The following is a 21,414-nucleotide window of genomic DNA, read 5'->3' as shown; positions in this document are numbered from 1 at the left end:
AGTGGAAAAAAGTATCCTCGGGTGAGGATTAACAACAGCAACAACAAAGCAAATTATACTGTTAAGCCCTGACATTGCCCTTGAGTCTTTGTAGTCAGTGGGTGGTGTCATTGCTCAAGAGCTGGTAAAGTTGGGAGGTGGACATAGGTGGTGGTGGTGATTGGATGCCCATTAGAGAATGTTGGAGCCTTTCTCTGAGCTTCACCTGTAGTATAGCCCAAAATTATTTGGATCCATTTTGGGGCAACTGCTTGGCCTGGAATTGTCCTCTAAGTGTTTTTTTTTTTTTAATTGGCTGTATTTAGCAGAGTATAGTTAGTGTTTTTAATAGACTGAAAATGATATCCAGATGCTTCACAAAAGGAGGGGCCCTTCCTCCAATTTCGAGCCTGCCACAGTCATCCTGAGCCTGGTCCCTTCCACTGGACAGTTGCCCTGAGCTCTCTGGGGGTCTACCTTGGGAGACCGCCCAGGAGCTCCAACTGGTCCCAAACCCAAGGACGGAAGGTGAACCATCTGGAATGCATTGTCCAGATCGACTCCACATTGCCCAGGCACCCCAACAGCTTTTTGTGACTGTTCAAGGCTTGGATTTAATCCATCAGGCTCTCCAGTCAGAGGCTTCCAGACGTCTCTTTGTCTCCTTCCAGAATTTGGATTCCACAGAGGCACAATAACCTGACTTAGGTGGCAGGCAGGATAAATGTCGAACACCAAGGTCAAACCTCTGGTCAACATCCATGTAGAGAGAGCTATAACTTAGGGCCAATACACATGATCTCCAGTTCATTTGCCAGCAAGGGTATGAAGGGAGTAAGCTAGGCATTAGACCTTTGGGAGTGAGCACCTTAGCTGTGGGAACAGGACCTGATTCTAAGTCCCACTGGGTGATGGGGTGAGTGGGCCGGACTGAGCTATTTATGTACTGAAGCAGCAGGGCCAGTGATGTTGGACTGGGGAAGGCAGGGGAAGAGGAAACAATGTAGAGGCTGGTAATCTTCAGCCACAAAGGATAACATGTTTATTATTAGACTAGCACCTCCCTGGCACTCTGGCCAGGCACCAGCCTGAAGTGGTGGGAAAAGCACCAGATTAGAAGTCAGGAATCTCTGTTCTAGTCTGGCTTTAGCCAATAACCATTGTGAGCTCCTGGGTGTGTGCTTTTATTAACTGTTGGGCTTCAGTTTCCTCATCTGTGACGACATCAGGAGGTTGGCCAAAATCAGTGGTTCTCATCAGCATCATTTGGTAATTTATGAGAAATGCAAATCTCAGGCCCCAGCCCAGAGCTACTGAATCAGAAACTCTGGGAGTGGAACTGAGCAATCTCTGTGTTAGCAAACCTCCAATTGATTCTGATGAACAAGGAGTTTGAGAAGCACTGAGCTAAATAATTTCTAAGTGCCTGCATGCTCATACACCTTTGGATCTGTTAGGAGAGATGAAATCAATCTCTCTGTCCCTCTGTTTCTCTCTCTCTACGCGCCACACACACACACACACACACACACACACACACACACACACCTCAAGCCACATAAAACTTGGCCACCCATAAAATACCAGTCTTCTGATCGTGCAGTTAGAAGTCCCAGGAGCAGGTTCTCACTACATGTCCCAGAAACCCAGACTATGTCCTTTTTCTCCTCAGCCTGTCACTAAAATCAGAGCCTGCCTCCGAAATGGCTACATTAGTGTTCTAGTCAGCAGGTGGCAAATTGTATGATAAATTCTTGTCTCCCTACCTCCTGCCCAATTAGCCAGAGATAAGATAGGGAGATTTAATCTTTTCCACAAGCAAGGTCACAATCTGGAATCTTAATAGAAGCCAGTTTCCATCCTGACTCCTTGAGGCTGCTCAGCAGCGATTGGCTCGCGGCAGGTGGGTCTGCCTGGTAGCAGGGATATAATAGGCAAAGCGGTGCAGGGAGGAGAACCAAAAGGGAAGAATAGCTGTGCTAAGCCTGTTGCCTTCTAGCTAAAAAAATTATAGATCTATTTATAACCTGTCTTGCTCCACAAAGGATTTGAGGCACTGCCTTCTTCTTGGAAAACCCCTGATGCCAATACTTGGCATCTGAGACTCTGGACTTCCTGCCAGGAGCCAGGGGCCAAGTTTTGTTCACACAGCCTTGTGGAGGGTGCTCCAGGCAGTCTGCTCCAAAGCACCCCTCTACCTGCCCTTCCCTTCCTTCTGCTTGCTCCCAACAGAGAACATGTGGTCTCCATGATCCTGTTTCTTTTTGTTTTTAAGCCACATGACCTACTCCTGGCCGTATGTTTTCCCATTCAGACCAAATAAACAAGATCCCCCAGGAAAATGTTCAAAAGCCCAGCTTGCGGAGTGGTTGCCAAGGTCCATGCTTAGGGGCATTCTTTACCTTCTCTCAGTAATCTGGGCCGAGTGATTGATCACTTATCAGCTGGATACATTCTCTGAGTTGATTTGGGTTGGGAGGGCAGAATTTAAATAATACATGGTAATTGCCTACAAGAGAACAAGTTCCATAGTAAATGCTTAATAAGTGTCAGCTAAACAAACAAAAATGGACATGTATTGGAACCATCTACGTTCTCTTTGGGAGAAAACTGGCTGGTGCTGTGGATTCACCTAGGTTTGTCTCCCCGCAACACTAAGAGAAGCCTCTGAGTCTGAATCCACAACTCTGGCCTATTTTTACATTTTCACTTATCTCCTTAGCCCTGAACAGTATTCATCAATTAAATCACTGCTAGTTTTTCTCTTTTTCACAATAAATTATTCCAGTTCCTAAATGAACCTCCCCAAAGGAGGCTTATGATAGAGGTTTAGCACATTTATGATGACCCTGGGCCCTGGGCTAATAAAAACAAGCAGAGATAGCCTCATAGCACTTCTGAAATAAGTTTGTCTTATTTCAGGTGGTCTTGTTCTGGCTCCTGGAGGCCTTAGCTCCTGCACTTCAGATATGCTTGGGTTGCTGGCACCACCTTTCATCACCTGCTCTGCTCCAAGCGGCCCTCCCTGTGTTGCGGTAGATGCTCCTGCTGCTCCTGCTGTTTGTCCATGACGCTGCCTGCTAAGGTTCTTTTTGAAACTTGACACACCATTTAAATTTTTTTTACAGGAAAGATCCAAGAAAAAAGAATAGGCAAGACATTTTTTAAAAAAGAAAAGAGCCTTAACTTACCAGATATCAAGACATTAATAAGCTATAAAAATTAGAACTGTGTTATTGATGCAGGAATATATTAACAGACCAATGGGATACAAGAAAGAATCCAGAAAGAGACCCACACATATATAAATATTCTAGATGTTTTCCAGTGCACGACATTTGTGCACTCGGGAGGGGGATGGAGGGGTCCCTCAGCCCAGCCTGCACCCTTTTGCAGTCCGGGAGCCATGGGTCGGTCAGACAGCCATGGAGGCGGGAGAGGCTCCTGCCACCGCCGTGAGCCCGGCTTCTGGCTGAGTGGCGCTCCCCCTGTGGGAGTGCACTGACCACCAGGGGACAGCTCCTGCATTGAGCGTCTGTCCCCTAGTGGTCAGTGCGCATCATAGCGACCGGTTGATAATGTGGTCAATTTGCATATTACCCTTTTATTATATTGGATGACAGAGAAGGCTCTAAAGGTAGACAAGGGAGATGAGGGCCCATCAAATAAGTGGTACTAGAAAATTGGTTTCAGTTAATATGGGAGAAAAAATGGATCCCTATTAGGTACAAAAAATAGTTTCTGATGGAATAAAAATTTAAATGTGAAAGGCACAATATAAAAAAATCTTTAAAAATATTTTAAAAGAATAACTATCTACTCAGGATAGGAAAGAGGATCTCAAATACATCACAAAAAGCACATACCATAAGGGAAATGATTAATACTTTTTTCTACATTAAAATTTAAACTTTTATTCATCAGAATTCACCTTAAAGAGAGAATTAAAAAAAAAGTATGACATATGTAATTGGTAAATAATTAGTGTCCAAAACATATGAAGGATGCCAAAGAATCAACAACAAAGAGAAACACCCCAAAAGAAACGTAGACAAAATACATAAACAGGTGTTCACAGAAAGGAAACACGAATGGCCAATGAGATATCTATTTCATATCCACCAGATGAGCAAAAATTTTAAAGTCTAACAATAACAAATGCTGGAAAGAATGTGAAGAAACCAGAGCTCTCATACCTTTTCAGTGTGAGTATAAATTAGTGTAGGTATAGGAAAACAATTCTGTATTTCTTGGTAAGGGGTACACTCTACAACCCAGCTATTTACATCCTGATATATACCCTGGAGTCTCTATTTCCATATCCACATCCATATCCTTATCCATATCCACACCTGGAAACATGTACAAGAAAGTTTTGTGCCACATGTTCAAATAACCAACCCAAATGTCCATCAACACTGAATGAACATGCAAATTTTGATTTGTTGATTCAATGCCATACTATACAGCAGTGACAATGAATAATTGCTATGCACATTAATATGGATGAATCTCACAAAATAATAATGAGTGAGAAAAGCAAGACAAAGGAAAAATACACTACTGTTTCCTTTATGTAAATGTCAAAACCCAGAAAAACTAAAAATATATTGCCAGGGACATAGATATGTATTAATCAGTGCTCTGGCAAGAGAGAGATGGCATAACAACCTGGGTGGTTATAATCACTTATTAAAGGGATTCTACAAAAATATGAGTTTAGTTAGGACATGTCTTCTGAATGAGGGCAGAAAATTAGCTCGTGGGGGCAAAAAATATTCTTTTCATGTACAAAGTACAGAAGCGATGTACAGTACATAAACAGATATGCAGTACAGTATGTCTGTGCTATTAAAATTTAATGGTGGGGAAGACGAGTATGGAAAAAATCTGAAAAGGCCACTTAATGGGAGGTGATAATGAAAAATATGATTGAGAAACACTAGGTTTGGGAAACTAACAAAGAATGGTACAGTGCCCTAGGGCTATCCACACAGTCAGGAAGTGTTAGCATCCCCAGGCCTGAGGAGCAAGGCTAGGGGAAGATGGGAATAGCTATGTGGAAGGGCTGCCTGCCTTTGGTAGAGGATTGCAACCAATTTACTGGAGGGTGACCCAGCAGGGAGGGAGCACAGGAGCAAACACCCGACCTCATTCTCCTCATCCTCAGATCTCCTGTTCATGCTTCACTTTTGCCAAACCCATCAGGAAGTGAGGGGTCAAGGGAGCCCCTGGTGGGGCACAGGGCAGGATGGAGAAAATGAAAATGGATCTGGAGGAGCAAGTAGACATTACATAGAAAATACATAGGAAATGTGGTAAAATTCCAAGGAACAAAGGAATTATTGGTACACATTTTAGGATTGTGGTTATCTCTGGGCAGGAAGGGAAGGGTATATGGGGGCTTCAGTAATTTGATAATATTCTATTAAGTTGGGTGGGTGGGTTCACAAGTGCTTATTCTTTAACAATACATACATATTATTTATGTTTATTTGCATATATAATCCATTTCATATAATATTTTTAGAAAGTTAACATGGTAGTAACTAGATAGGAGAGGTAAAATGAAAAGAAGCAATCATTGGATCTGGAGACAGAAAGAGGATTAGAATCTAGGTTTTACCACTAACCGGTTGTTTGAGATTAAGCAAATAAGTTAGCTTCTTTAGTGAACCTCCTAAACTCAGCTTCCCTGGCATCTTTGTCCAATCTGTGCTCTGAGGTCAGAATCTAGTCCACAGCTATTTAAAAGTCTTGCCTTGACTCTGGAATGCTGGCAAACTCTAGCAGAATTAAGAGTTCATAAATGCAGTTTCCTAGGAATGCTGATGCTTCATATGAGATGCTTAGCAAATCCCAAAGAGATAGTCAGTATACATATATATACATACACATACACACACATATATATACATGTGTATATATGTGGGTATGGATGTGCACGGATATGTGTGTGATCCTTTCCCCCACCTAGGCTAGGTGAGTACAAATTGCACAGGGAGTCAGGAAGCGGCCTTCCAATTCACGGCTCCTAGAATTTCAAGGTGCACATGCTGCTGTAGATTTTATTTGCTTCTCATAAATATTATCTTATTTCCCCCTCATGGGCAGTGCTCTCCCAGGGTGCAGGGGAGGCCATGCAAGTCCAATCTGTTTGTCTTGGCCTGCCCAGGGATAAAGCACAGTGGCACTGGCCCTCCCCAGGCACTGGCAGCCTGCCAGTGGGGGAGCACACAGGCTGCAGAGGGGAGGATGGCAGGGTCGAGGCACACTGGCTCCAGTGCTGGGGCAGAAGGGGTGGAGGAGTAGTGATGGAGAAATCTAGGTGATGTAGAAACCCCTTTAGCACTCACTGGGTTTTTCCCTTTTCTGCCCTCTCATAGAGCCTGGTTTAGGAGAGTGAGAGCATGGCTATACAACTGCTGCCTCGTTGGGAAGGATGGAATATCTAATGTGCTCCTGATTAATACCCCAGGAGTACTAATCATTTATTTGCTGTTAGTGTGGTCTAGGTTCTTGAGAGATTTGGGCTGGGCAGGAGAAAGTCCTTCTTTGAGAACAGGGGTAATTAATGACTGGGTCAGAAGCTCTTAGATGGCAGCTCCCTGATTTTATAGATGTTCAAACTGTAGCCCAAAGAACTTAATTGACTCGTCCCAGGTCACACAGCTCATTTGACAGCACACCTCATGAGTCCTTTCTTTTTTTAAGGATTAAATCATCCAGGAAATGTTCATTAGTTTTTACATGAAATGAGAGCAAATTAGCAACTGGATTCTCTGTCTACCAATCCTGGTACCTCGTGCAAGTTATTCACCCTCCATTTCTTCCTCTGTAGATTGGGATAAATGACACCTCCCAGGACCACTGGGAGGCTCAGTTAATGTGTGAGGCATCTATCTTGGGCGGGCACTCCAAGGGCTCAGTAAATGCTGGTTCCCTTCTTCCCTCACTATGGTTTTCTCCTCCCTGCCCCTTAAACTCACAATAAACAAAAATAAAGCAAGTTCACACTTATTTCATTGACAGGCTCACCTCAAATCCATGCTGTAATGAAATGTAAATAGAAATGTCCTAGGCAGCCCAGATAAGTCAATGGCATTGTGACAGGCATTGTGGGAAGGACACTGGGAACAGGGCTGAGGGGTGGGGTGGGTGTGGATTTACTGAGCAGGAAAGGCCTCCAGATGGAAGGTCAGAGAGGCTCTCTTCACAGTTAAAAAAAGAAATGTGCTGAAGGAGGAGAGACCTCAGCGAGGGGAGGGAAGATGACCGTGACTGCAGAGATGACTAACGATGCTCCCTTCCCTGGTGAGGACTCCGATTGCCATCGTGGGAGTTGGATTAAGCAAGGAGGCCAGTGACGACTGAGCGGCCCACAGATCCCAGGAGGGCAGCAAGCAGGGCACTCAATATCAGTCCCCAGGGAAGGAATGGGGGTGTCATAAGGGAGAGGCTGCCTGGGGATGAAGGCCAAGGAGAGAACCTCCCTCCTCTGCAGTACCATGACCTAAGGAAGGACATGCCCACCGGGTCTGTCTTTGGTGGCATGGGCAGAAAGGGGCTGGCCAGCTTCATATCCCAGCCACCAAATTAGTGATTCTAAAAACTGTTTTATCTATTATGCTTCTTAAGCTCTTTTGTCAGAGATGCTTAGCAATGGAAAGCAGACTACTTGATTTGTGTAATAGTTATTGTCACATATAGCATACATTAAAACAAAAGTGCCATAAAAATATTAGTGTGGTCTCTTTGTAACAACAATAGGAAGCACCAAGATTTCATTGTCATGCTATGTCCTATAGGATCTGTAGGACAAAACACAACGTTCGTGGAAAAGTGTTAGAAAGATTGGACTGAAGAGTCACTCAGGGCAGAAATGCAGACCTGAATACACCATGCGGGTGAACCACCCTTTAGCCCAGCTGAAGCCCAGTTCCAGTCTCTTCTTGGAAGCTTTCTTAGCAGAACCCTAGAGACACATGATGACTTTAGCTGAGTTCCCCCAGAAAACATCAGTCTGTGGGAAACAATTCAATGGCCTTTGACCATCAGGGTTCCCAGGTGCTCATTTCCTCCCAAGAAACCTCCCCCTTTCCATTGCAGGGGAATCTCCCCGTTGTTGTGTTCCCTTCTTCCACGTGGTGGCTCACTCTGCAGCATCCCACCCATAACCCAAACCCAGGAAACCAGGGTTGAAATGCCAGGCACCAAGGCTGCTGCAGCCCTCATCCAAATCCTCCACGCAGACAAGGCGAGGGCTTGTTTATTGTCTCTCTTAGTTCAAAAAAGTAAAGCCTGGAGTTTTGAGATCAATGGTCAATCCTCAAAGTCCTCTTCACCATTTCACCCCAGCAGGGTGGAGCATCCACCCAAAGCGGAGACATGGAACTTGCCAATACTAGATGTGAATGATTTGAGGAGGGCAGCATCCAGGGAAGAAATAGAAATGAAAACCAAGTACCTTTCAATCCAGCTCTCTATCCGAAAGGGCTTAGGAGAGATGAAGAGTCCATTTGGAGGCAAAGCAGTGCAGCCTGGAATAATTACCTGAGCCCGAGAGCACAGCTCTGGCCACTTTTTAAGCGATGAGCGAGGAGGGAAGGGATTGTGGCTTGGCTGGACAGCCAGTGTTCACTATTTACTGTTCTTGTAACTCACCCTGGAGAAGGGCTCTTGTTCTCTTTCTGCTGCTATTTACAACTCTTACTAGGTTTCCAAAATGTAGCTTAATGCCCTCTCTGGTAAAGAACTTGGGGTGAGTTCCTAGGGGTTGGCCAGGACTCTAGAGCTATTTGTGAGCATCATTACCACATCTCTTCCTGGAGAGATTCCTCTCACCTCACCCATCCCTGGCCAATCCTCTTTGCCCTCAAGGCCCCTCCACTTAGGGCACATAGAGTAATGTGCCTTGTCTGGAATCAAAGGGCACGATCAAAAATAGAGTGGGAGAAGGAAGAGGGCTGAGTTTAGTGAGTCAAAAATGAGCATCTAAATGGATGAAGCCAGAGAGATAACAGTGGTTTCGAGTTGGCAAGCCAGACGTGGTCATGGTAGAAATCTGGAACATGAGTGGAGCCTGCCCCTGCCCAGGCTTTCTACCGCAGGAGGCAAGAATAGACCGCAGCCGTCTCAGCTCCAGGCCCAGGTACCTTCACTTTCCAATCTGGGGCTTCTGAGGACTTCTTCCTGGAGGTGAGGGCTTGTTTATTGTCTCTCGTAGTACAGCAAAGTAAAGCCTAGAGTTTGGGGACCATTGGTCAATCTTTTTTTTTTTTTTTTTTTATATATTTTATTGATTTTTTACAGAGAGGAAGGGAGAGGGATAGAGAGTTAGAAACATCGATGAGAGAGAAACATCGATCAGCTGCCTCCTGCACACTCCCCACTGGGGATGTGCCCGCAACCAAGGTACATGCCCTTGACTGGAATCGAACCTGGGACCTTTCAGTCCGCAGGCCGACGCTCTATCCACTGAGCCAAACCGGTCAGGGCCATTGGTCAATCTTTAAAGTCCTCTTTATCATTTCTTTCCCAAAACCTATAAGGTCTCTCATGCAAATAGGATCTTTAGGCCTGTCCTCCTGTCCCTAAGTTCAGGGTGTCTTATGTACCCCCCTCCCCCAGACTTTTACTGCTTTACTCATTTGGCCATTTCCTTAAACTTCCAGTTATATTTTTTATAAATATAGCAAATAATATATGTATTGTCATTCCAAATAAGTAAGGTACTTTATGTTTAAGTATTCAGGACTTAGTGTGTTCTAGACCAGTGATGGCGAACCTTTTGAGCTCGGCGTGTCAGCATTTTGAAAAACCCTAACTTAACTCTGGTGCCATGTCACATATAGAAATTTTTTGATATTTGCAACCATTGTAAAACAAAGACATATTTTTGATATTTATTTTATATATTTAAATGCCATTTAACAAAGAAAATCAACCAAAAAAATGAGTTCGCGTGTCACCTCTGACACGCGTGTCATAGGTTCGCCAGCACTGTTCTAGACCCTTTGCTTAGGGCTGTCTATAGATTATTTCATCAAATCCACATAACAACCCTATGAGGTAGGTATCATCATTTGGATGATACCTACTTTTCTAGGGGACCTAGGGAACAGAGATGTCAACAAACTTCTGGCTCCTTGTGTGGGTTGAGCAAGTTATAACCTCTTTGTGCCTCAGTCTCCTCATCTGTAAATGGGATGAATAAATAAAAACACCCACCTGGTAAGATTGCTATGAGAACCAAATGAGCTGATACGTGTCAGATGCTCAGAACAGGGCCTGTCCTGTGTGTGTTTGCTAAATAATAAATGAACATCTAAATGGCAGCGCTGGATATAACCCAAGTGGTCTGATTCCAGAGCACCCATTCCTAACTGCTCGCCATTTCCTTCCAGATTGCATCCTGTTCTGTTTCTTCTGAAAGCTTTGGCAGAGCCTTTGATTTCCACTTTAAAAGACAGGGAAACAGCTATAGATGGTGATCGGTCCAGGATGACACACAAGTTTCTCTTCCTGAGAGTTACATGGTGACACTTTATGTATTCTTCTAGGCCAGGCTCTGCTCTGAGCACTTCACACATATTATCTCATATGGTTCATATGGAGTCTTAGGAGGTAGGCACTGTTATCCCATTTTACAGATGAGGAAACTAAGGTGCAGACCAGCCTGACTCTGTTGTCCTATTGTCTTCTACCCAAGCCCTCCCTTAAGCCTGAAGCCAACCAGTTCTGCTGGCAGGAGCTCTGGGACAGTAAAGCTGAAAGTCCTGTGCCATGGGAAATCGCTCAGCCCTGACCAAACCAGGGCAGCTGGTCGCCTCCCCATTGCACAGCCCTGCGGCCACTTTCTGACCCAGTAGAGTTTTGTTCATGGTGCTTGGTGATCCTTGCAGCTCCCTAGAGATCTCCATAGAATAACCTCACTTCTCTAAATGATCTCTCAAATCATTTTAATTTAGCCACAACTGCATCCCTTTTTAAATCATAAGCACATAATGAGCATTATTAGGGAGACTCTTTCCTGACGGAGGAGATCTCTAGGGTTCACTTTTCTGACACACTGATGGCACATAACCAGCCAAGTCAGCAGTTTCTTCTCTGCCCTTCACAGATGACCCACAAAGCTATTATTTTTCCCTTCACATTTTCACTCTCCTAATGGTTTCCGTTCAGCCAAATGCAAGCAGCAGAATAAAGAGATCTGAGCTTGGCACTGGGGAGACAGCATGAGTAGAAGAAAGGACATGGACTTTGAGGGCAGAAAGACCCACCTGCGAATCCTGTCTCTGTCATGTCATTTTGTGTAAGTTCCTCAACCTCTCTGAATACCGTCTGTAAAAGAATAATCAGAGATCAGTGATGATGTATACACAGGGACTTGCATAGGGTGGGGTGTAATGGATACTAAATGGCTGATGAAATAGGCTGTGGTTTAAGATTGGAGTGTCCAATGGGCTGGCAGGATCCTGATCCTAAATTGAGTTGAGGTTTCCAGAGAGATGCTGCTGGGTGGCTGAGGCATGCCTGGTGTGGCCTCTTAGCCAACTTCTTCTCTTCTTACCTTCAATGTCACTTCCCTAGGGAAGTCTTCTTACAAATTCACAGGATCCTGTACTCCTTTATACTGCTTTTTAGAGCTTGAACTCAAAATTTGGGAAATTATTTAATTTCTGTCTTTCCCGCCTGCCCATAAACTCTCTAAAGGCAGGGATCATGTCTATCTTGTTCACTGTCGCAGCATCAGCAGCCAAATGAGTGCCTGGCACACAGGAGGCATTCAATAAATGCTTGTTGAGTGAAATCAATAAAGCAATGAAATGAGCATCAAAGGTATGTACTAGGGGAAGACATAGTTGTGTAAGGACGCTTAGGCAGTGGCAAGCCACTAGATGGAGCTAAATGCCCTGCATGTAAACTATCCAGCCGCTTCTCAAAGGGACTCAATTTCCAGTGTGAAGCGATTCTGCTGATATTATAACATCTATCTCTTATTGAACACCTTGGTAGGCAATTTAAAATGCATTTTATACATTTTCTACTAGAGGCCCGGTGCACAGATTCATGCACCGGTGGGGTCCCTTGGCCTGGCCTGTGCCCTCTCGCAATCTGGGACCCCTTGGGGGATGTCAGACTGCCAGTTTTGGTCTGATTCCTGCAGGCCAGGCCGAGGACCCCACTGGAGCATGATCGGGGCTGGGGGGGGGGGGGGGGGTCGGGGAATCACGGGAGGGCCCCAGGGCATATCTGACCCATCTCACCCAGTCCCGATCAGCTAGACCCCAGCAGCAAGCTAACCTACCAGTTGGAGCATCTGCCCCCTGGTAGTCAGTGTGCATCATAGCAATTGGTTGAATGGTTGAACAAATGGTCGGACTCTTAGCATATTAGGTTTTTATTATATAGGATAGTTCTTACAACAACCACAGGAGCAAGTATCCCATTTTTTTGATGAAGAAATAAATTTCTAGTAAGTTTTCTAAAGAATATACAACTTATAGACAGTGTAGAAGACTCTGAACCAGGGTCTGTTGACCTCCAAGCCTGTGTCCTTTCCAGTATAGCCCAGTGTTTCCACTTTAGTGGCCTAATGCAATCAATAAGCATGCTTCTGGCTGTGACAGCTCCCCCCAACCCCAACTGATTGTTGTTGTTTTCTTTCAATTCTATTTATTTACTAGAAGCCTGGTGCACAAAATTCGTGCACTCAGCCGGGCGAGGGGTGGGGGGGCCCTCAGCCTGGCCTGTGCCCTCTTGCAGTCCAGGAGCCCTTGGGGGATATCTGACTGACAGCCATCAGTCAGACATCCTTAGTGCTGCCATGGAGGCAGGAGGGGCTTCTGGCTCTCCCACAGGAGGAGCACACTGACCACCAAGAGGCAGCTCCTGTGTTGAGCATCTGCCCCCTGGTGGTCAGTGCACATCATAGCAACCAGTTCCACCATTTGGTCAATTTGGATATTAGCCTATATAGGATTCTTTTATTTTAAATATATTTTTATTGCCGAAACCGGTTTGGCTCAGTGGATAGAGCGTCGGCCTGCGGACTGAAAGGTCCCAGGTTCGGTTCCGGTCAAGGGCATGTACCTGGGTTGCAGACACATCCCCTGTGGGAGATGTGCAGGAGGCAGCTGATCGATGTTTCTCTCTCATCGATGTTTCTAACTCTCTATCCCTCTCCCTTCCTCTCTGTAAGAAATCAATAAAATATATTTAAAAAATAAATAAATAAATAAATAAATATATTTTTATTGATTTAAGAGAGGAAGGAAAGAGGGAGAAAGAGATAGAAATATCAACGATGAGAGAGAATCATTGATTGGCTGCCTCCTGCATGTCCCCTACTAGGGATTGAGCCTGCAACCCGGGCATGTGACCTTGACCAGAATAGAACCCAGGACCCTTCAGTCCACAGGCCGACGCTCTATCTACTGAGCCAAACCAACTAGGGCTCAATTTTATTTTATATTGGTTTCAGGTATACCACTTAGTGGTTAGACAACCATACACTTTATACAGTGTTCCCCTCGATTATCACATACCCAATCAGAACTCTCTGGAGAGCCATAGGTTTCTAAAAAGTCAACGGGTGTGTGTGGGGGGGCGGGGGGGGGGGGGGCAGCGACGGGAAGGTGATGAGAGGCAGAATAGACTTATTGGCTCTTAGACCAGACATTTACGTCTTGAGCTCATTAATAAGCTGGGTTGTAGCATTTTAAGTGAGGAGGAAATAATCTTCAATTTATGAGTCAGTAGTTCTTGATTCACACATAGGGCTGAGCAGACATAGATGAGCTTACAATATGGTTGCAGATATAAGACATACACATATGAGACATAATACACAGCAGTACCTAAGTTCCTGTAGATTATATACATAAATATAAGAGTACTAGGACTTCAGAGGCCAAAATGATGCTGAGTGGGGTGGTCACAGATATGAAAATCAGAGTTGACCTTCATAGAAAACTCATTTCGGGAGATGGCAGGTAAACTAGTCCTTTCTACCAAAGGTGTGGCCCAAGGATCAGTGGCATCACCACCACCTGAAAGCTTGGTAGAAATGCAGAATCTTGGGTCTCATCTCAGAGATCCTGAACCAGAATCTGCACTTAAACAAGACCCCCTCCCCTGGTGATTCTCACACACTAAAGACTTAAAGATTTTTGGAGACTAAGTCATATGTCACCTTAACATAAAATAATACTCTAAAACATTTTTTAATTTCACTGTTTAGTTAAAACTTTGATTTTGATTTGGTTTTAAGAAGATAGTACAAAATACTCTATGCCTCTGACATTCCTCTCTGTGAGAACCTATGGAGATTCCTAACAGTTCAAGGCTGTGCTCTGGAAGGAAAGCCCTTTTCCAACTCTGCATGTATTTATGCAATGGGCATCATTCTTCAAGAAACAAGGTCTTGAAAAATCCTAAAGGTTCATTTTTGAATCACTAAAGTAAGTTTACCTTATGTTCAAATGATTTTGGTACATTCTAATTCTTTGAAACTGTTCATCAACATATGGTTTATGTTGGAAACATGATCAAGTCTCCTCAGATCACTCCCTACCTCCCCACACTGTCCTTCCATCCATATTCTAGGTAAATAAAAGTTGGAATGTGGAATCCATGATAACGCTGATGGAGAAAGTTACATACTTAGGCAGCAACCTATAAATAAGACTTGATTTAATATCTCAATAAGAAGTGAGGGTGGCCCTACGTCTACTTGTGGTCCCATTTCTCTCACCCACTCACTGAAGTTGAGGCCATTCAGAAAGGCAGCACAGTATAAAGAAAAGAACACTAGAAAACTAAGTGAGGAAACATGGGCTCAGGTCAGACACACGGTAGCTGCGTGTCTTCACTTCTGCGAGTCTCAGCTCCCCATCTATCAACCTGGGAGTTGGAAGTAGATAATTGCTAAGGTTCCTTCCTGGCCTAGCATTATATGAGCCCAGTTAACTAGGAGTTAGAGCATGGGCAGTTAGTTAGTCATTAAACCCAGATTATATACTCCCAAATAGAAATGGCCCAACTAGTCTTACTTACATAAAAGTTGAGAAGGCTGGTTTCCATAGCAATTCACCTTCATGAAGTCATTTATAAATTCAGTTCCGCAAAGTGACAATATTACGTACTGGCACCTGCAAAACTCCCTGTTTCCTTTGCTTCCATTCTTGCTCCCAGCCCCGGTGCCAGGAGTTGTCCTAATCTGGAGAAGCAGTCAGGGCTCTCGAGTTGCCTGTCGGTCTGCGAGAACAGAAGGTGCTGACGGTGGGAGTAAAGGCAGGCCTCCTTTCAGTTTACTTCTTCTGCAGCCGCCCTTCACAAACTTCAGCAAATATTTTGTGATGTTGCAAGGTGTTTTGAGAAGTGAAAAGCAAGCTGTGATTCAACTGGTATGGACACTTTGCAAACAAAAAGGAGTGATCGGTTTTGCGGCAAACTATTATTTCTGCCAGAGCCCACAGGCTGAAATACTGACAGAAATATTTATACAAGACATTGCCATCCTACATACTGGATTTTCCAACTAAGACCAATTTCAAATTGATTGGCCCAGCAGGTCCTAACTGATGAACTTCAGACCCCTGAGAGCTGTGTACCTCAAGGGATCTGCAACCCATGTGCATGTTCTGACTGTAGACTGGATGAAAAATGTGCTCATTCATATGGCTTACTTCTCAAACATGCATACATGTTGTGATGAATAAACGAAATTAACTTACAATGTTAGTGAATGTATCTTAACTTTTTGTTATGTGTTTTCTTAATTAGCTGATACTAAAGGTAGAGTTACCATGATGCTTGAGTTTAAGGAAAACATTTGTTTGATGTCCAAAGGCAGTGTCACACTTGTCATCGTTTGACTTCATCCTCCTCTCAGGGATACGGACACCTTCCATCAGGAGAGAACTTTTTCCCCAGTTATTGGCCCCACTTTCATGGCATATATTCGATAGTATATCACCAGTTGGTTTCTAAAAACTTAGAACTAGTTAGGAAGACATGTAAGTGGCTAGTTCTGAGCACTGCTCCTCTATGGAAAATGTCATCCTACAATATAAACTACAAGCAAGGAGTGGATATATCCCTCAGTCCACAAATGTACATAAACACAACCTGCATTTTATTTCAAGCTTCCATTTCTTTGCATTGTCAGAACCTTGATCTCAGTGAACTTGGTTTCAGCCTCCCCTTTCCCTAAGATTGTGTCTAGTTTCTGGGAGGGGCTAATGCGGTGCCAAGATATGCAGTAGGGGGAGGGGAGGAGGTAGAGTGAGGAACGGGTCCTCAAGGGCACCCTTCCACACTGGTATTTATTGACCCGTCCTTCACCCTGTTTGTCCGACTCCTTCAGCAAATGGAGCACCCTTCATTTCTCCAGCGTCCTTTGGGGCACAAGGAGACATCCTTCCGTGTCTCACTGGGGCAGGGAAAGCTTTGCAAGCCTTTTAAGGCCAGTGGTGACCTACCGTGCACCCATTTCTTCTCTGAGGTCTTGTAATCTTCCTGGGGCTCTCCTGAGGCTGCGGAAACATGTCTTCTCTATTCCTAGGCCCCACCAAAACGTCTTGGATTGTGCCACCTTCCCAGGGTGAGCCACAGGACCTAGCGACATCTCTGCCCTGGGTATTTTCCCAGGAATTTACTTCATTCCCCAGTAGGGAACTCTTTCTACTCTAATTATCTTTTCTTCCAAACCTTTTGTCTATGCTGTTGATTTTTTCCCTTCCTCCTCCCTCTCTCCCACCTCTTCCTTCTTCTTTCTCCTAAGGGCAGCTTCTAAAACAAAAAGCCAGGAAGACACTCTATTCCTCTGTCTCTTGCTATCATATCCTTCCTCTGAGATAAGAAGCACAAAATAGGCTAGCTAGTGCCTGGATGAGGTGAAGGAAGGAGGAGGGGTAAGCATGGGAAAGGAATCGGGTTGATATTATTCTGCCACATAAACAAATTAATATAGATTTCATGACTGCAAAAGAGGAAGTCAGTCCCAAATGAAATGAGACACTGAGCAAAAGTTGAAATTTTATAGAATCATTAAAATAAGACCCCCAGGACTGGTACAGTCTTCCTACACGCTCTCAACATTTCCTGCAGTGTAGACTCTGGAGCTAAGTGACTTTCATACACACTGAAATAGAGGTATCTTTCCTAAGGTTTGGGTGAGCGATGAAGGCTCCTTCCGTGTTATACAGAGGTTCTTCGGCAAGTCAGACTGGGGTGTGGGGAGAGGGAAGGTGGGATAAGAAGAGGAGGCAGCTGTACACTGCCAGGCACCACCTTGAGGCTCTCCTCTCACGCAGGTCCTCTGCAACATCCCTGTCCTTGGGGCTGTTCTAAAGGCAGTTGCCTCTACATCTGAAGTTCCTGCCCCATTTCCCCCCGCAAGATCTAAAGTCCCTTCATTCATTCACTTATTCTTTCATTCAAAATAATTGAATTTCCATGTGGGGCCATATACTGGGGAACAGGTCTTGATGAACTTTTAGAGTCTGTTGAACAAAAAAAAGGCATGAAGGCATGGGCCCTAGGCAGTTTGGTTCAGTGGATAGAACACCAGCCTCGCAGACTGAAGGGTAGTGGGTTCACTTCCTAGTCATGGGCACGCACTTCGGTTGCAGGCTGGTTCCCCAGCCCCAATCAGGGCGCGTGAGGGAGGCAGCCAATCAATGTGTCTCTCTCTCACATCCATGTTTCTCTGTCTCTCTCCCTCTCTTCTCTCTCTAAAAATCAATGGAAAAATATCCTTGGATGAGGATTAACAACAACAAAAAGGCATGATCTCTGGACTTAAGGATCTTATAGCTCAGTTGGAGGAGGGAGGAGCCCATGCAAAGACAGGTGAAGGAATGATCTCAATGATGGGGAAAATGCAGGTTTCCCTGGGACAGAGGCAGAACACCTCACTAGGCCTTGAGGTGTCAGAAAAGGCTGTCTGGGTACAGCAAGAAGGAACAGATGGCACTGAGATAAGAAGCACCAGGACTATGGGACACGATGGCTCTGAGCAGCCAGACAGGCTGGATACCTCTTAAGAGGGAGAGGGAGCAGGGAGCAGCTGATCTGGCTCTAAACCAACCTCAAATTTCTAGTAGCAATGATGCCTGTACATTTCAAATTTGGTAATTATGAGCACACACTTTTCTCAAAAAGCTAAATGCTGCATGTCCAGGCAAAAAGTTTCTACTTCCATGTTTCTAAACTTGTGCTATTTGAATCGGGAGTCTAGGGGAGGAACACACAGTGTAAAAGCCACAACGTCTCCCCACTTGCTTCTTGGAGAGAGAGTGACATATAACTTAAAAGATTCTGTATTTCAGGCAAAGAAGAGTTGGTTGGCAAAACTACACAGGACACACCAGAGTGCTCAATTAGAGCTTTTGCAAGCAATGCATTTTTATTATTAAACTCTTGGCTAAGGCTCCAAATGGGCTGCCTTAGCTGAGTACGCTCACCTGAGTATGGTGTGAGCTCCTTGAAAATACAAGTTTGTTGCAAATGATCAACAAAAAAACCCCAAATTAACATTTATTTTATTTAAAAAATAGTGTGAGACGTTAGGAGGCTCTTTGGCTCACTAAATCATGAAGTAGGATTATATTTCTCTTGCTGTGAAGAGTGAAAATTAATGTCCTGTTTGGGGTACCTCAACCACATCGCCGAAAGGCCAACTCCATGTCATGGAAACAAATCAGAGGTGTATTTGGAGAAAGATCCCAACATTCCATATCCCAGAAGATATTAATTACATTATATTACTCCTGAGTGAACGTAGCAAGAAGGTATAATCCTTGGGTAAATATCCAGAACAAACTAAAGGCATTTGGGTTACACTGTAAACAATAATCTAGATCAAATTACTTAATAGTTTAGTTATCAATGTAGAATAATATATGCTTTAGCCTGTGCCAGAAAGATAATCTTTAGAGATGTCTGCGTGACTCCTTGCCCTAAATTGAGTCCGTTAAGTGATTAAGGAATTAAGAAACAATAGAAATAGCCTGGGAAAACATTGTACTACGACTGTGCAGCCACTAACCTTCCGTATCAATCCAAGGTTTTTCCAAAAATGCTGACCATTTCTAGAACTATTTAGAACATGGGTTAGCAAACCTTTCCTGAAAGGTCCAGGTAGTAAATATTTCAGGCTTTGCAAACTCTGCCATTATACACAAAAGCAACGGTAGATGATCTGTTAATAACCTAACCTTTCCACCTTGCCCCACCCCATGGCTTTGTCTTCCATGTGTTTGGTCCCTTTAAAATACGGTTTCAGACCTTGGGGGATTGGCATATATTCCTGAAGGCAAGCACTGACTTTGGTGTTAGTTTACCCTTTGAAATTGCACTTTCCCTGTTTCTGGCTTCTGAGGATGATCATTACTTTCCTGCCAGTTTAATTATATACATACTGGAGGCCCAGTGCATGAATTCGTGCACGGGTGGGGTCCCTCGGGCTGGCCTGCAATAGGGGCCAATTGGGGCTGTCTCACCCAGTCCCAATCAGGACCAATTGGGGCTGGCCAGCCATGGGAGGTTGGCTGTGGAAGCGCACTGACCACCAGAGGGCAGCTCCTGCACACTGCCCCCTGGTGGTCAGTGCATGTCATAGCTACCAGCTGGTCATCTGGTCATCTGGTTGTAATGGTCACTTAGGCTTTTATATATATAGATTTAAAAATAACATACATATATAAATTGTGTATACTTACATGCATATGTATGTATGTAAATAAATATTTTCCTGGATTATTTTTGTTGTATGGTTAAGTTCTCTGTTGGCTAGCTTGTTCACTGTTGTTGGAAACTTAAGTCCATCTATTTGAGCTTTTCTTTTTTTATTGTTGCCACTATTACAGATGTCCCCTATTTCCCCTTTTTATTTAATCTTTTTTTAAAATGTATTTTTATTGATTTCAGAGAGGAAGGGAGAGGTAGAAACATCAATGATGAGAATCATTGATCGGCTGCCTCCTGCATGCCGCCCCCCCCCCCCCCCCCCCCCCCCCCCCCCCCCGCCCACTGGGGATCGAGTCTGCAACCCAGGCATGTGTCCTTGACCTGAATTGAACCCTGGACCCTTCAGTCTGCAGGCCAACTGAGCCAAACCAGCGAGGGCATATTTGATCTTTAAGTTGCTGAACTGTAAATCTTTTAGCAAGATGGAAAACCAAGAACACCATTGCCATCTGGTGGAGAAATATACTATTACCACATCTAAGTGAGACCTACTTGGACTCACCTTCTTCTCATTCCCCCCAAATTGTCAATAAATCCTGTCAAATCATCTTTTCATCAGGTCTTCCTAATTCTCCTTTCATTTCCATTTTCCTAGTACTACTTTAGTCTTGTTCCTAGATTTTTTTTCTAGAATTGTTGCTTTTGAACCAGCCTCTTCCTTTAGTCACTATTCTTTCATTGTATTTTCCGCGTTCTTATTGTCACATCTTTCTTTTACAATTTTACATTAATTTGATGGGTTGCTTATCAATTTCTTGCTTATAAGCAAAACTTTTAGAACCAATAACAGCAATCTGACTAGGGATAAGAACAAAGTAGAGGTCCAATAAAAGTTAGATGAGTTGAAATAAGTATTTAGTGCCACTTGTTCATTTGCCAAATTTATCTGGGAGGCAGCATATGTACAGAAGTTTCCCACATTTTTTTTTTCTGTAATAGCATACTAATGAATGACATTCGCATGTGGGCTTACCTAGATTTTTTTAAACTTAAAATTATATTTGATTACAAAATACAAGACCAATATGAAAAATGAGTAATTATATTGATGATGTTGGGAGCTACGGTTCTTACTGTGGAAGATACAAATGTGGAAGGGGGAAAGGCAAGGAAGAACCCTGTGGGGGTGGATTGGAATTGGAGATAGCAATAAAACTCGTAATTTTTAATATATAAGTTTTCTTGCTCTTTCTAGAGTCAATGACATTCCAGCAGGCCCAGATCTTAGGTTTTAAACACCATTCTCCAGAAGAAAAGGGAATTTTGGAGAAATGGCTGATTCTAGGGCTGAGTGGGAAAAGAAAAAATAAAACAGTAAGATAAACTTGGAACATTTATGCTGGAAAAGAAGGAATTTCTCAAAAAATGGTCAGAACATGCCAAAAAGACCCAAAAGCCAGCTTGAAAGGTCTCCCACTGGCCAAAGCTGGGACAATTTGACATCAAAACAAATGAGAGTAACAGAGTGAATAAAACAGGAATTCATGAGTTCATGCTAACATAAGTGATAAAAAGAAAAAAACTTTTCCTTACAATAGAATGCCAACTAATAAGTGTACAAGGAATGATATTATTGGAAAACCACCATTTGGCAACAATTGGAGTAACAATTAACTCAGCCAAGAAACATTACTGGATGCTAAATAAGCGTGTAAAAGTTTGCTGAGAATTTACAGT

General features: G+C 43.8%; 1 protein-coding gene across 1 annotated transcript in view; it reads left to right on the top strand.

Annotated features, from left to right (window-relative positions):
* The window catches only part of PIGF (phosphatidylinositol glycan anchor biosynthesis class F), a 77,276-nt gene that overhangs the window by 19,624 nt on the left and 36,238 nt on the right, over positions 1-21,414 (top strand). The gene's annotated exons all lie outside the window — the stretch shown is intronic.

This window comes from Myotis yumanensis, unplaced genomic scaffold (assembly GCF_028538775.1).
Source record: "Myotis yumanensis isolate MYYU_CA2020_CCGP unplaced genomic scaffold, mMyoYum1.0.hap1 SCAF_11, whole genome shotgun sequence".
NCBI classification, from domain to species: Eukaryota; Metazoa; Chordata; class Mammalia; order Chiroptera; family Vespertilionidae; genus Myotis; species Myotis yumanensis.
Note: the sequence above shows the minus strand (reverse complement) of the source record. Positions and strands in the feature narration are given on the sequence as shown.